General features: G+C 42.6%; 1 protein-coding gene across 2 annotated transcripts in view; it reads right to left on the bottom strand.

Moving 5' to 3' along the window:
* CASZ1 (castor zinc finger 1) overlaps positions 1-14,865 on the bottom strand; it is a 435,575-nt gene extending 420,710 nt beyond the window's left edge. Inside the window, exon 1 of one of the 2 annotated variants that reach the window (XM_077457984.1) lies at positions 14,728-14,865. The gene's annotated coding sequence lies outside the window, so the exon portion shown is untranslated. Of the gene's footprint in view, positions 1-11,683; positions 11,920-14,727 lie in introns of those variants that run through there. The other variant, XM_077457985.1, reaches the window with a different exon arrangement.
* Positions 14,866-16,098: the final 1,233 nt, after the last annotated feature.

Raw genomic sequence — 16,098 nt, 5'->3', positions numbered from 1 at the left:
TGAGTTCCCAGCACAGCTAGAGAACTGACCACGTGTGCTTTCCTGCTTAGTGTGGTCAGTTTTTAATTGGAAAGCAGAGGGACTGGCAGGAACACCAGGGATTTCCCACAAAGGAAGCAATACAAAGAGAACAGGAGACTTTCTCTTACAAGTACATGGTACAGCAGCCACATATCAGGATAATTAAATGTTGGGGCAACAAACCCTTCAGTCATTTTTTTCATCTTTCCATCTATTAAATCTTCTGCTCTTGTTGTTTTAACTTTGGATAGTAAAACATTTTTTTCTGCCAGTAAATACCATTACAGCCCACTTCCTCTTTCTTGTCTGGTCAAAAGGCTTATGACATCATGCACAGCTCTCACTCTTACTCTAGCGAGAGTTTGCCTGAAAGGGGGGGGGGGGGGGGTGAGTCATAAGAGAGCCAATGAGAGCTGAAGAGCTGGAGGTGTGCCTCTGTGTAAATCCAGGAAGTGAACAGGCAGCAGCTTCAGCTGCCCACAGTTAAAATGATTGCAGCCAGACTCAGTGGAGGGAGATTTCTGCAGCATATTTGGCAAGTACAGAATCACAGTATATATAAAATATGCAAAGTGGTTGGAGGGAAGCTTCAGAGTGGCAAAGATGCTTTTATTAAGGTTCAGTTCACACCTACAGGTGGGACCAAGCTCGGATGCGTTTCTTTGCGTTTTCCGTGTGCGTTCCCACACATCGCGTGCAGGTTAAAAACCTATTCATTGCAATGGGCTTCCCTATGCACAGGAAACATGGAAAATAAATAAAAAAAACATCGCTGACTCTTTCCTAAAAACTCCCTGAACAAAGTGCTGTGGCGTTCATGAAAAAAAATGTGCGTTTGCACGGTGGCACTGCGTGTCAGCTAAAGGGCAGCAGGTTTCTGTGCACGTCGGGAAAGCGTGTGATGGCGTCTGTGTTCCCGAAGGACAGCTGAAGATATTAGGTGGAGATTTACTAAGACCCCTTTCACACTGGGGGGGTGGTGCCTGTGCATTATCATTTGCCGCATGCCGCTCATTTTATCTGCGTTTTAGCGCTGTTTAAGAAGTGTGTTTTTTTGGCCACTGGGGGGGGGGGACGCTTTTAACCCCAAAGAAGGGGGTTAAAAACTCCCGTGTTGCGGCGCTTTGGCCATTCCTTCCAATGGTCAGGGCATTTTGGGAGCGCTAAATACAGCGTTCCCAAACCGCCCCAAAGATGCTGCTTGGAGGACTTTCCGGAACGTCCCGCAAGTGCACCCCCCCAGTGTGAAAAGTCACACTAAAAATTAATGGGGGGCGGTTTTCAGGCGCTTAGCAAAAGGCTATTTCTAGCGCCTAAAACTGGAGCACTCAGAATCTGGTGCACTGTGCATGTTAGCCAATGAGCTTCTAACTTCAGCTTATTCAAATAACCACTTAATGACCGCCCACCGCATATATACAGCGGCAGGGCGGCTCTATTGCCTGAACTACCTGTACATTGTTTCATGCACGAGATACTGTGGCTGCACAGCTGATGTGCGGGTCCGACGGCAGCGACCCGCTATCACTCCTCAGAGAGGCAGAACGGGGATCTGTCAATGTAAGCAAAGCAGATCCCCGTTCTGACAGGAGAGTAGAGAGAAATCTGCTGTTCCTAGTGATCAAGAATAATGATCTCTCTCCTCCTCCAGTCAGTCCCCTCCCCCCCCCCCACAGTTAGAAACACCTCCCAGGGAACATTTAACCCCCTTGATCACCCCCTAGTGTTAACCCCTTCCCTGCCAGTGTCATTTATACAGTAATCAGTGGCTATTTTTTAGCACTGATCTCTGTATAAATGTCACTAGTCCCAAAAAAATGTGTCAAAAGTGTCCGATCTGTCCACTGCAATGTCCCAGTCCCGCAAAAAAAAAAAAAAAATTGCCGATCACCATCATTACATAAATTTTTTTAAATATATATTTTATTAATAATAATAATAATAATAATAATAATAATAATAATGCCATAAACCTATCCCCTATATTGTGGGCGCTATAACTTTTGCGCAAACCAATCAATATACGCTTATTGCGTTTTTTTTTTTTTTTTACCAATAATATGTAGCAGAATACACATTGGCCTAAACTGATCAATACATTTGTTTTTTTTATACATTTTTTTTGGATATGTATTATAACAGAAAGTAAAAAATATATTTTTTGATAGCGCAAAAAATAGAAACCGCAGCAGTGAACAAATATCACCAAAAGAAAGCTCTATTTGTGGGGGGGGACATACATTTTACTTGACTACAGTGTCGCACGACCACGCAATTGTCACTTAAAAACGACACAGTGCCGTATTGCACTGGCCTGGTCATTAAGAGGGTAAATCTTCCGGTCCTTAAGTAGTTAAGCTTTGACAATAAAACCTGGAAGCCGATTGGTTTCTATGCAGAGCTGCACCAGATTTTGCACTCTCCAGGTTTAGCAAATCTCCCGCACACAATCATAACACAATGCTTGGAAGTTTTTGATCGTATCTCCGTTTCCTATAATCTGATCAATCGAAATTCAATCGTATTCATGAACAAGTATCTCGGTGTGGCCGATCTGTGTAAACCGATCGATAATCCCCCTCCCCCCAGCCGATTGGCTCAGCTTGATCAAGTCTGAATAGATTGGAAAGGAAATAACTATGTGATCATTTGCAGACTTGAGCATATTTATTGATCACACATTGATTGGATAACAAAATCGAAACGTGTATGGCCACCTTCAAATCTACCAACATCTATGTAGTGCAGGGACCTGCCAGACTGGATACAAAATGATTAAATAGATTCGGCAGGTCCTTGTATTATATTGTTTTTGGTTTGGTAAGTATCTAGCTATCTATATATAGTATCTACATATACATATACATATATATATTATTCAGGATTTATATAGCGCCAACAGTTTGCGCAGCGCTTTACAATATGAGGGCAGACAGTACACCTACAATACAAATCAATACAGGAGGGATCAGAGATATATATATATATATTACCTATCTATCTATAATAAGTGAGAAAGGGTCCCCCAAGGAGGATTGGGATTTTAAGGGCAAGAGAGTAATGGTACAAAACAAAGTATTGATTTTTAACAAATTGTAATTTATTAAATATTAAAATTAAAAATTAAATTAAAGCCAATATCTGCATAGAAAAAAAAAATAGCGATTTGACTATTTAAGAACAACATCAGAATGTAGAACAAATACAAATAAGTATTGTCTCCTAGATGGAAATTACGCCCGACGCGTTTCAGGAACTTGTCCTTTCCTCAAGGAGCGGTTCCTTGTGGAAGACAATGTACATCTATAATAAAACATAAATCAACATTGAGAATCATTATGAATCATATAAACAGAATGCATTCTGTTTATATGATTCTCAATGTTGATTTATGTTTTATTATAGATGTACATTGCAATCCATTGAAGTCTATTGATTGAACAAAAAAGTAAAAAAAAAAAAACAGAGTTTCATGTTTAAAAAATAAATAAAATCCCCCAAAAATGAAGAAGCACAAACATGCATTGATGTGAACATGCCCAATAGGAACCCATGTTACAAAAATTTCCTGCGTTTCTGCAAAAAGCACGAAAAAGCACATTGGTGTAAATGGGGCCTGCGGCCTCACAGGCTGAAATGTGTCAACTGATCTCATCTGCGTTTGTACGATGTGTTTTTTTTTTCATTAAAAATGTAAAAACAAAATTAAGAGCAACAACTGGTGTGCGGATCATCTCTCTGCATGAACCACAAAACACCCCCCTGTGTTATGGAGAAGAGAGGGAGGTGTTTTGTAGTCCCTACCCATTTCCTGTCCTGGGGTGATAACGTTGCTCCTCCATACATACAGTGCAGTGAGTGTTGTCACCCTACGACAAGAAGTGAGTCAATTGGCAGGATCACGGGGGTTAAAAAATAAACATGAAAAATGAATGTAGCCAGCACATTTATCCACCACCCCCCATTGTGTGTTTTTCACCTTGTCCCCCTACGCCTGATTTCTCCGCACTTCCTTTCCGATTGTCCCCGCTCACACGTATATGGCTCAGTTGCTCTACTGACAGCTTTTTTTTTGGGCGACTTCAGCAGTGGTGGCCCATCCATACGGGGCGCCGCCCCCCCTATCCATGCGCCCGGCTCCTAATCTAAATACGGGGCACCGGACGCATGGATTTCAATGGGGTTATTTTTTTATTTTATTTTTTCGAAGCACGTGATTATAGCCTGAGGCTCTAATGGGCTTCAAAAAAAGGGTGGGCTCGGGGTGCAGTGAGCCCACCCAGTTGTGTAACAATAGCGAATATTGTCTAATTCTCCTCCCGGCCAATCCTGCCTCAGGAAGTGGGCGAGAGTAGAAACGATTGGCCGCCGAGGAAGGATGAGACGCAGAGTAAAGCTTCCACCCAGAGGCGGCTTTACTCTGATGCAAAGTAGATGGGGTACACAATCAACTGACCGGGGGGGGGGGGGTGTTAGACCCATTGGAGCAGCTGCAGATCAAACAGAGGCCAAGATGGCGGCTCCCTCGGCTGTAAAGGACAGGAGGGTTTAGTTCCGATTTAAAGCGGTATACAACTCCAAAATAATATACTTCCTTAGATGTGGTGGCTGTGTTAGTTTTTGTCTTTAGTCTTTTTTTCCCCCTTTAGGCTCGGTTCACACTTCTGCGACCCCCAAGTCCCATGACACATGAAATCCCATGTTAGTCAATGAGAGCCGTCTTAAATTAGAACTACTGAAGTCGCTCCGACGTTAGAAAAGGTTCCTGTACTACTTCAAGGCGACTTCCATCTGACTTGTGCCCATAGACTTTAATAGAAGTCGCCTCCAAGTCGGATCCTCTTCTAAATTGATGTGATTTGGATCCGACATTACAGGAAGATTACCCAGGCATTCCCTGAAAGTCGCTTCTAAAGTCTCATCAAAGTAGTACTCAAGTCCACAGCAAATCTCCTGGCAAAATTGGGACTTTCAGGTGGCAGTAGTGTGAACCGAGCCCAATTCTCACCTGTTAATCCAGCCAGTTATTTTAGGGCCGGGTTCTCCGCATCAAATTCGCATAGCAGGAGATTGCGACTGGATCTCTATGGAGTCGGTTCACACATCTCTGGTGCGGCTCCAGAGCAAATTTGCACAGCAGCCCTGTGCGTCTTTTGGTCCATTTCTGGTCCGAATTCAGCCAAAAATTCGGGTTCAAATCGGACCTGAAACGGTGAACGAGGACGCACCGGACCCCTGCTGGGAGCCGCATCCGGCGTAGATGTGAACCCAGCCTTAAAATTGCTTTAACATACCAAGCTGCTCAGCAAATGTGGCAGTTAGAGGGATGAGACAAACCATTTAACACGGACAGGGGTGCTTACAAAGATCAGCTTTTATTTATGGAAAACCTTTATCCCAAAAGGGATGTCCATCTAAGGCAAGCGCTCAGAGGGGAAATTTGATAGGTAGAGGATCTGTGTTAAGAGGGGTGATTTTTTTGTGGAGGGGATATGGGGAGATAGAGGATTTGAGGTAGGAAAAGGGGGGTGCAAATATTTGTGCTAGGAGGGTAGATTTGGAGTGCGGGGGGGGGGGGGGATTTGTACTCAGAGGGGACATTTGAGGGGTAGATGATTTGTGTTAAGAGGGTTGATTTATTTTGTGGGGGGATTTGGGTAGAAAGAGGACTTCTTTGTGCAAATATTTGTGCTGGAGGGTGGATTTGGAGTGAGGGGGGGATTTGAGCTCAGGTGGTAAAATTGATATGTTGATGATTTGTGTTAGAAGGGGTGATTTTTTTTGTGGGGGCATTTGGGGAAAGAGGATTTCAAGGAAGGAAAAGGGGGGTTGGGGGTGCAACTATTTGTGCTGGGAGGGTAGATTTGTGTTAGGGGGGGAATTTGGGGAGAGAGAGGATTTGAGGTAGGAGGGGGGATGGGTGCGCAAATATTTGTGATGGGAGGGTGGATTTGGAGTGGGGGGGTTATGGGTAGATGATTTGTGGTGGGGTTTGGGCAGAGAGAGGATTTGAGGTAGGGGGGTGGGTGGGTGTCCAAATATTTGTGACGGGAGGGTGGTTTTGGAGTGGGGAAAATTTGTACTCAGAGAGGACATTTGATAGGTAGAGGATTTGTTTTCGACGGGGTGATTTTTTTTTGAGCGGGGGGGGGGGGGGGGGGGGGGTTTGGGGAGAGAGAGGATTTGAGGTGGGGAGGATTTCTGCTAGAACAGGGCTTTAAGGTGAATCTGTGCTGGGAGGGGGAAAAGGATTTGTGTTCAGAGGGGAAATTTGAGGGGTGGAGGATTTGTGCTTGGAGGGGAGATTTTTATTTTTATTTTTTTGCAGTGGGGATTTGGGGAGTGAGAAGATTTGAGGTAGGAGGGGGGCTGGGGGTGCAAATATTTGAGCTAGGAGGTGGGATCTGGAGTTGGGGGAGAGGACTTGTGCTAAGAGGGGCGATTTTTATATTGCGGGGGGGAGGAATTTGAGGTATGAGGGGGATCAGGGGCAGCCTATCCATGTGTCCGGCCCCTTTCAGGATGCCAGATACATGAATTTTTTATGGCAGGGGTGTTTTTTTTTTTTGTTTTTTTTTTTACCTGATTAAATCAAGAGGCTCTAATAGGCTTTAAACAGGGTGGGCTCAGGACACAGAAAATGCGAACCGAGCCCACCCAGGTGTATTACAATAGCGAATGATTATTCGCTATTATAACCCTGATCCTCCTTCCCAGCCAATCAGCAAGCGGGTCGTGAGACCCGTCACCCGATTGGCTGAAATGACAGGCGAACCTATTGGACACCTAGGAGGAGGGGTGGAGACACATGGCCACTGTGATGAACGAGAGGACATGCCTGCCTGATGCCCACCACCTAGACTAGAGGGTGAGCAGGCGGGAGGGGGGGGGGGGGGGTCGGCACCTCAGACCCCCCCCCAGCCACCACTGAGGGGATGATTTTATTTTTATTTTTTTTGGAGGTGGGGAGCATTTAAGCTTTGGAATTTGGGAGATAGGGGTGCAAATATTTGTGCTGAGAGGGGGGGATACCAGCAGGGAAGTAGATTTGTACCAGGATGAGGGGTAAGATTTAGATATTTAGGGGATAAGCATCTGAACTTTTTTTTGGGGGGGGGGGGCGGGGGGAGTTTTGCTGGCACATAATGCTCATACATTTGGGGGGGGGGGGGGGGGGGTTGCAGTTTGGCATGTTCACCTTGGGTTACAGGTGACCTTGTCCCAGGACTGCTAAGGTGTCTCCACTCTGGATTAAGGACCAATGGAGCCACGCTAGGGCTGAAAGTATGTTACTGGCCATATCTTCAGGTAAAAAAAAAAAAAAAAAAGTATAATAATAAATGCGACCACCACATCTAGGGATTGGGTTTAAGCCGCAATACAATCAGTAGACGCATCTGAAAAAGAACGCCATCACTGGGGTGAGCCTTCCCTTTTAGCAAGACAGTTTCTTTTACGCTTTTTATTTTTTACATAGCTTATGGTCCGCTCTCACCCCCTTACCCCCGACCCCTCGTTTATTGAAAGCGATTGGTGACATATGAACGTACGATAGACAGGACAGCGGAATACGCCGAACCCTAAAAAGCATCCGGCGCTATGGCGGCCCTAGACGACGGTGGTGTGTGGGGGGTTCCCGGCACAGTCCGGGGGGAAGGTAGACGGAGTGACTTTGGTTGGAAAATCTCTTTCCAGACGAGCCGGGATTTTAAATTAAAAAAAAGGAACACAAACACAAATTGCTAATCCCACTAAACCGTCCATATGGATAGCTGGGTTAGCTAGATAAAAGATTAAGGGTTTTAATAAGGAAAAAGGCGATGCAAGCCGCGGCATGTCGCAGATAGGTAGCCTAGACTAGACCTTTAAAAAGACCTAAAAAAAAAGTTTTTTTTTTCTTGTTTTTTTTTTGTGGGGTGAAACAAAAAAAAAAAAAAATCCCACACCGATCCGTACAATAATGACAATTCAATTTAAAGCTAATAAAATGATCACAATGCTAAAGGGCAAAAAAAAAAAAAAAAAAGTTCCACTGGGAGGATTTGACTTGAAATTCCTGGAGGATGCGACTACCTTCTGCAACGTTTCCAGGGGGGGCTCCCACCGCCACCGCCAACCAAAGAGATGACAACCTCATCTGTCTACCAACTGACACTACAGCCTTTTTTTTTTTTTTCTAATAATAAAAAACAAAAAAAGATACAAATGAACAAAATGGGTTACTAAAGTATCTCTTGTTCTAACTCAATTGTGTGAAGAATAAAAAAAATAAATAAAAAAGAAAAAAAGAAGGGGAGATATGACTTTCCCTGAATGATCTGTTTAACCTAAGCCAGGGAGAAAAAAAAAAAAAAAAAAAAGAAGTCATTAATTACTTATGTGAGCTATTCCTTCACAAAGACAATAAACCTGCCTGGTCGCCATGGATATGACATATTTGCTCTGAAAACAACACAATAATTAGCAAAGGGGAGAGATCCAAGGAGAATATGCAAACTCCGGAGTTTAAAGCTGTACAGCCTTTTTTTTTTTTTTTTTTTTAAATAGAACTTGTCACAATCATTTCTGCACTGCAACCTAATGGCATAAACAAACAAAAACAAAATGCCTCATCAAGGAAAATAAATAAAATATGAATAATAATAATAAAAAAAATAATAAAAAAATTAAAAGCATGAAACTGCGATTTTTTTCTTTATTTTTTCAGTGCATGTTTTTTTTTTTTTTTTTTTTTCTTGCCATCTATTTCCAGCCAGGGCAAGAGAAATACTACCTGCTTTTTGATCTAGGTTATTTTTTTTTTAACAGCCAAACTAATTATGTACTTATAGATTTCCTGTGATTTATGTTTTTTCTGGAGGAAATGCAAAAAAAAAAAAAAAAATCACATGGTCTAGCAATAATGCGATGATCGGCTTACTTTATGGTTATTTAAGCTAAAAAAAAAAAAAAAAATTTTTTTTTATATTATATTATATATATATATATATATATATATATATATATATATATATATATATATATATATATATATATATATATATATATCTTGGTGTGTAATTTAACCAAGGTCATTGATTTTATACATATTTGTATATATAAATATTAAATAGATATAAGCAGATCTGGTGGAGTTACCTTGTTTACCTTTATGATCCAGCTTATTATTATTATTATGATGATGATATTATGAGTAGAAGTTTATTATTATGATTCATCATACACTTGTGTTATGGAAAAGGAAAAATGCCCAGCTTTGCACATGGAGCAGCACAGACCCGGGACTGCTTTGAAGTTGTTTATACATCACTAGGATTAAGTATAAAACAACACGATGGTGGAGCAGCTTTGTTTTTATTGCTAAAAATTCCTCTTTTGGGTCAAAACAAGCTGAACACAGAAGCCTCGTTTAAAAATAAAATAAAAAATTACTGTTTTTTTTGTTTTAAACAATAGCTCCCCTCCAAAGTCTTTGATCTTAAAAGGTTTTTGAGATTTTCAGCTGGGGGAAGAGAAAAATGATCTATTTTAAATAATGATGCAACTTGAGGATCAAAGCCACGACTTTTCTGTTAGCCACAATAAGCTCGGCTTGGCACAAAGCTGCAAACACTGCAACCTCCCTCCTATAAAACCGAATCTACCGGAGACTTTCACCGGAGATTTCCAAACAAACTTCCCAGCCACTCTCTGCACACCTCCCGGCTGGCCCTTTAAAGGGACTGCTGCTCCATAGAGTGTGATTTCTGAAAGAGATCAGTTGACATCTCTATGGAAACCAGCAACAGATTATCATCAACAGAATAAATAACTAGTCTAATAAATTAAACAGGAGGAGGCACAAGATCACAGAAACTTGATTACTCCACCAACAATATTCCCCATAAAGTCACTTCTACTGAGAGAAAGAAAAAAAGGAGGCTGCAGTGACACTTGTCTTCTACGCAGCGGAAGGATGCCGCTATGTACAGAACATTCTACCATCATAGACAGTCATCACAGGGGTAGAAGGAGACGATCTGATACATTTATCAACAGAGATAAATAGAAAGATAGATAATGAGAAAGCAAGAAAGAAAAGAAAGAAAAAGAAAGAGGAGAAGAGAAGAGAAAAGAAAGAAAGAAAGAAAGAAAGAAAGAAAGAAAGAAAGAAAGAAAGAAAGAAAGAAGAAAGAAAGAAAGACAGAAAGAAAGAAAGGAAAGACAGAAAGAAAAGAAAGGAAAGACAGAAGAAAGACAGAAAGAAAAGAAAGGAAAGGGAGAGAAAAGAAAGGCAAGGGAGAGAAAAGAAAGGCAAGGGAGAGAAAAGAAAGGCAAAGAAAAGATAGGAAAGAAGAAGAAAAAAAGAAAGAAAAAGAAAAAAAAAGAAAAGAAAAGGAAACAGACAGAAAGAAAGAAAAGAAAGAAAAAGAAAAGAAAGGAGAGAGAGAGAGAGAGAGAGAGAGAGAAGAGAGAGAGAGAGAGAGAGAGAGAGAGAGGAAAGGATGGAAAGAGAGGAAGGAAAGGAGGAGAGAAGAAAGGAAAGGAGGAGAGAAGAAAGGAAAGGAGAGAAAAGAAAAGAAAGGAAAGGAGAGAAAAGAAAGGAAATGAGAGAAAAGAAAGGAAAGGAAAGGAGAGAAAAGAAAGGAAAGGAAAGGAGAGAAAAGAAAGGAAAGGAAAGGAGAGAAAAGAAAGGAAAGGAAAGGAGAGAAAAGAAAGGAAAGGAAAGGAGAGAAAAGAAAGGAAAGGAAAGGAGAGAAAAGAAAGGAAAGGAAAGGAGAGAAAAGAAAGGAAAGGAAAGGAGAGAAAGGAAAGAAGAGAGAAAGAAAGGAAAGAGAGAAAAGAAGGAAAGAGAGAAAAGAAAGGAAAGAGAGAAAAGAAAGGAAGAAGAAGAAGGAAAGAGAAAAGAAAGGAAAGAGAGAAAAGAAAGGAAGAGAGAAAAGAAAGGAAAGAGAGAAAAGAAAGGAAAGAGAGAAAAGAAAGGAGAGAAAGAGAAGAAAAGAGAAGAAAAGAGAAGAAAAGAGAAGAAAAGAGAAGAAAAGAGAAGAAAAGAGAATACTTTAAGATAGCTAAATAGATATTATAAAAGTAGCAAGTAAGAAAGAATGAAAAGCATGAATGAATAGACAGAGTACTCAAAACACTCACTCTGACCCCAAATATATGGATGAAAGATAGATGTAGAAGAAAAAAAAAAAGAAGAGACAGAATAAAAGAAAAGGAAGAAAGAAAGAAAGAAAGAAAAAAAAAAAAAGAGGAGGAAAAGAAAATAATAATAAAAAAGAAAGAAAGATGGTTGAATAGGCAGACAGACCACTCAAAGCTCTCAGAAAGAAAGAAAGGCATGTGGATGGACGGACAGTTTGCTCAAAACACTCACTCTGTACCCAAAGATATGTAGATTAGTGAGACAGACAGATAAGGAGACAAAGGGATAGATAGATAGATAGATAGATAGATAGATAGATAGATAGATAGATAGATCCCCATGGTCTTTCTGTAAAGTTTGGTGCAGTAATTCTCTAAAGAAAGGATTGTCCAGAATATAGAACTTTCCGAGCCCTCGTCTAGAGGAAGCCCCCCCCCCCATGTCTCAGGGGGTCACCGCCTGTCACTCATGTCCCACCCAATCCTCTATTAGCCGTCATCTATCTATTAAGCTATCCATGAGCTGGGTACTTACTGGTGTCCTGGCAGGGTGCTCCCCCGGGGCTCCCCCACACAGCAGGTTAGATGGGAGAAACTTCCCGGCAGTCACCACATTTCTCCGCACTTTTCCCAGAGAACATTCCACCTGGTTTCCAAAATCTATTTTTTCTGGTCAACGCCCCAAACTGTCTCTTTTTTCCTGGTGGTGCAGAGTTTGAGTGACAGATGGGGCACCTGTTCCCTGGCTCAAAAATAGGAGTGTGACATTGACCAAAAATGCACGGTTACACTCCCCCCCGCCCCCCCCCCCCCCCATCACACACACACACACAAGACATACACACACCCCCTGGGCGAGACGCCTTCCTCCACCCCCTGCCCAGCCAGCACTGGGATCACTGGGAGGACAGAGCACTGCACCTATAGTACCCCCCCCCCCCCCATGTGCCCGGACTGTCTGGGGGTACAGCTCTCCATGGGAAAGGAGCCCATCATATACTGTGATGCTGCTGCAGAACCTCTTAGATGATTAGCAGCTGCCAGTGTGAAATGGAGACATCACTCCTTACAGTGCAAAAACTGAGCTCAGCTGCTGCAGAACCTCTTAGCGGGCTGGCAGCTGTCAATCAGCAATGTGGGTTCATGCCTTACAGTGAGCTCTGCTGCGGAAACTCTTAGAAGGGTGGCGGCTGTCCATGGGCAAGGGAGCCACCATGACTTGCAGTGCCAGCAATGAGCTCTGCTGCTGCTGCAGAACTTCTTAGTTGAGTGACAGCTGTCCATCCATGGGAAAGGGGAGCCTTGGAGGGCCATGACTTACATTGTAAGGAGTGAACTCTGCTGCAGAACCTATTGGAGGAGTGACAGCTGCTGCTGATCACCAAGGGAGCCATTGAGGTTCATACCTTACAGCAAGCTATACTGCTGCTGCAGAACCTCTTAGAAGAGTAGAAGTTGTCAATGAGCAAGGTGGGTTCATGTTCTATAATGCAAAAGGAGAGCGCTCTGCTGCTGCGGAACCTCTTAGATGAAAGGTAGTCTGTCAGGGGTGCAATGGAGCCATCATGCCATTACAGTGCAAGAATAGAGCTCTGCTGCTGCAGAACATCTTAGATGGAAGGCAGCTGTTCAATCATCAAGGCAATCCATCTTGCCTAATAATGCAAGAATAGAGCTCTTCTGCTGCAGAACCTCTTAGATGAAAGGTAGCTGTCAATCATCTAAGCAATCCATCTTGCCTTACAGTGTGAGAATAGTGATCTGCTGCTGCAGAACCTCTTAAAGACAAGACAGCTTTCAATCATCAAGGTGGCCCATCATGTCTCACATTCTAAGAATAGATGTCTGCTGCTGCTGCAGAGCTCTTGGCATATCCAAGCTGATCTTTAGAGGTTCATGCCTTACAGTGCTGCTGCAGAACCTCTTAGAGGTGAGACAGCTGTCAATCTTCAAGGTGATCCATCAATCTGCAAGGTGATCCATCATATTCCACACTGCAAGACAGGAGTTCTGCTGCTGCAGAACCTCTTTAAAGACTGGCAGCTGTCAATCAAAAGGTAGGTTCATGTCTTACAGTGTAAGAAATTAGCTCTGCATGCTGCAGAACCTCTTAGAAGAAAAGTATCTGCTAATCATCCAGGGGGGAGGTCATGCCCGAAGTGCAAAAAATAAGCTCTGCTGCTGCAGAACCCTCTCAGAAGAGTGACACCTGTCAATCATCAGGGTGGTTTAATGTCCTTACATTGCAAGCATTAAGCTCTACTGCTGCTGCAGAACCTCTTAGAAAAGGAGTAGCTGTCAACCAGCAAGGTGGCATTATAAGTAATATGTAAGAATTTTGCTTGCTGCTGCTGCAGAACCTCTTAAAGATGAGGCAGCTGTCAATCATCCGGACAGGTTTTATAACTGGCAGTGCAATAAATAAGCTCTGCTGGGCAGAACCTCTTAGAAGAGTGGCAGCTGTCAATGAGCAGTTGCCTTACACTGCAAGAAATAATCTGCTGCTGCAGAACCTCTTAGAAAGGGGAGTAGCTGTCAAACATCAAGGTGGTATTATAGAAATGAGCTTTGCTGCTGCAGAACCTCTTAAAGGTGAGGCAGCTGTCAATCGTCCAGGCAGGTTTTATACCTGGCAGTGCAATTAATAAGCTCTGCTGCTGCAGAACCTCTTAGAAGAGTGGCAGCTGTCAATCACCAAGGTGGTATTAGAGCCTTATAGTGTAAGAAATTAGCTCTGCTGCTGCAGAACCTCTTAGAAGAGTGGCAGCTGTCAATCATCCAGGTGGTATTAAAGCCTTATACTGTAAGAAATTAGCTCTGCTGCTGCAGAACCTCTTAAAAGATAAGGCATCTGCCAATCATCCAGGCAGGTTTCATGCCTGGTAGTGCAATAAATAAGCTCTGCTGCTGCAGAACCTCTTAGAAGAGTGTCAGCTGTCAATGAGCATTTTGTCTTACACTGCAAGAAATAATGTGCTGCTGCAGAACTTCTTGGAAGAGAAGTAGCTGTCAGTCACCAAGGTGATGCCTATACTTTGCATTAAATAAGATCTGCTGCTGCAGAAGCTCTTGGATTAGAGGCAGTTGTCAATCATCTAGGAGGTCTATCATGTCATCCATTGTATGCAATGGGCCTGTGCTGCTGCAGAGCTCTTGTAGGAGACATATCTGCCCATTGGAGATCTAGAAGTTTTTAGTGATGCCTCCTGCAGTGTCCATGGCGCAGTACAAGGTGTGAGAAGTTTGTAGAAGTTCTATGATTGTCTCTCCTCTATAGTATATATTATATATACACATCGTATCTTCTATAGAGTACATGATATATACATTGTATCTAGTATAGTAGATATTATATAACACACATTGTATCTAGTATAGTATATATTTTATATATACATTATATCTAGTATAGTATATATGATATATACATTGTATCTAGTATAGTATATATACATTGTATCGCTCCGCACCTGTGCCCGGCACGCGGCTGTCAGCTGTCAGTGTGTGCCCGGAGCTGCCCTCCCCGGGCACTGCCCCCTGTGTGCCCCCGGGGCCCCGGAGCGGAGGGAAGTCTCTTACCTGCACTTGTGCGGCTTTGGGTGACTTTCCAAGTCAAGGAAAATGTGTTTCGGACGGAGCTCCGCGCATGCGCCATGTAACTTGCCTGATCCTCGGCTTTATTATTGAATTTCCTATTTCTAAGCAGGCGGCCGAGGCGGAGCGCAAACCCGGAGCGGAGTGCCGGAGCGGAGGGCTGGAGACAAGAACCGGGGCGGAGCGAGGGACTCTAGTGGCAGGACGGCGCTACGGTCCCTGCGGGCGACATTCCCTGTGTGCCGGGACCGTCCCATCTGTGATACGTTGTCATCACTCCATAGACTTCACCTGTCACTTCACTATCACCCACTATACAATCTGATTGTACAATCCCCCATACATCTATACTATCTGATTGTACACCCCCCCATACATCTATACAATCTGATTGTACACCCCCATACATCTATACAATCTGATTGTACACCCCCATACATCTATACAATCTGATTGTACAATCCCCCATACATCTATACAATCTGATTGTACAATCCCCCCCATACATCTATACAATCTGATTGTACAATCCCCCCATACATCTATACAATCTGATTTACAACCCCCCCATACATCTATACAATCTGATTGTACAAATCCCCCCATACATCTATACAATCTGATTGTACAATCCCCCCATACATCCTATACAATCTGATTGTACAACCCCCCCCCATAAATATATACAATCTGATTGTACAATCCCCCATACATCTATGCAATCTGATTTACAACCCCCCCCCCATAAATATATATACTATCTGATTGTACAAATCCCCCATACATCTATACAATCTGATTGTACAACCCCCCCCCCCCATACATCTATACAATCTGATTGTACAATCCCCCATTAATCTATACAATATGATTGTACAACCGCACCATAAACCTATACAATATGATTGTACAATCCCCCATAAACTGGCCTTACACTGATTGTATAATCTCCTACTAACAACTATGTCATATAAGGACACACCTATCCAATCCAATCACATACACATAGTTGTTAGTCGGAGATTATACAATCAGATTGTATAGTGTAAGGCCAGATTATGGGGGGATTGTACAATCATATTGTATAGATTTATGGGGGGATTGTACAATCAGATTTTATAGATTTATGGGGGGAATGTACAATCAGATTGTATAGTGTATGGACAGTTTATGGGGGAATGTACAATCAGATTGTATAGTGTATGGACAGTTTATGGGGGGATTGTACAATCAGAGTCATTAGTGTATGGACAGTTTATGGGGGGATTATACAATCAGATTGTATAGTGTATGGGCAGTTTATGGGGGGATCGTACAATCAGATTATATAGTGTATGGGCAGTTTATGGGGGGATC

Source organism: Lithobates pipiens, unplaced genomic scaffold (genome assembly GCF_037356315.1).
Source record: "Lithobates pipiens isolate NorthernLeopardFrog02 unplaced genomic scaffold, aLitPip1_a1.2 Scaffold_27, whole genome shotgun sequence".
Lineage (NCBI taxonomy): Eukaryota > Metazoa > Chordata > Amphibia > Anura > Ranidae > Lithobates > Lithobates pipiens.
Note: the sequence above shows the minus strand (reverse complement) of the source record. Positions and strands in the feature narration are given on the sequence as shown.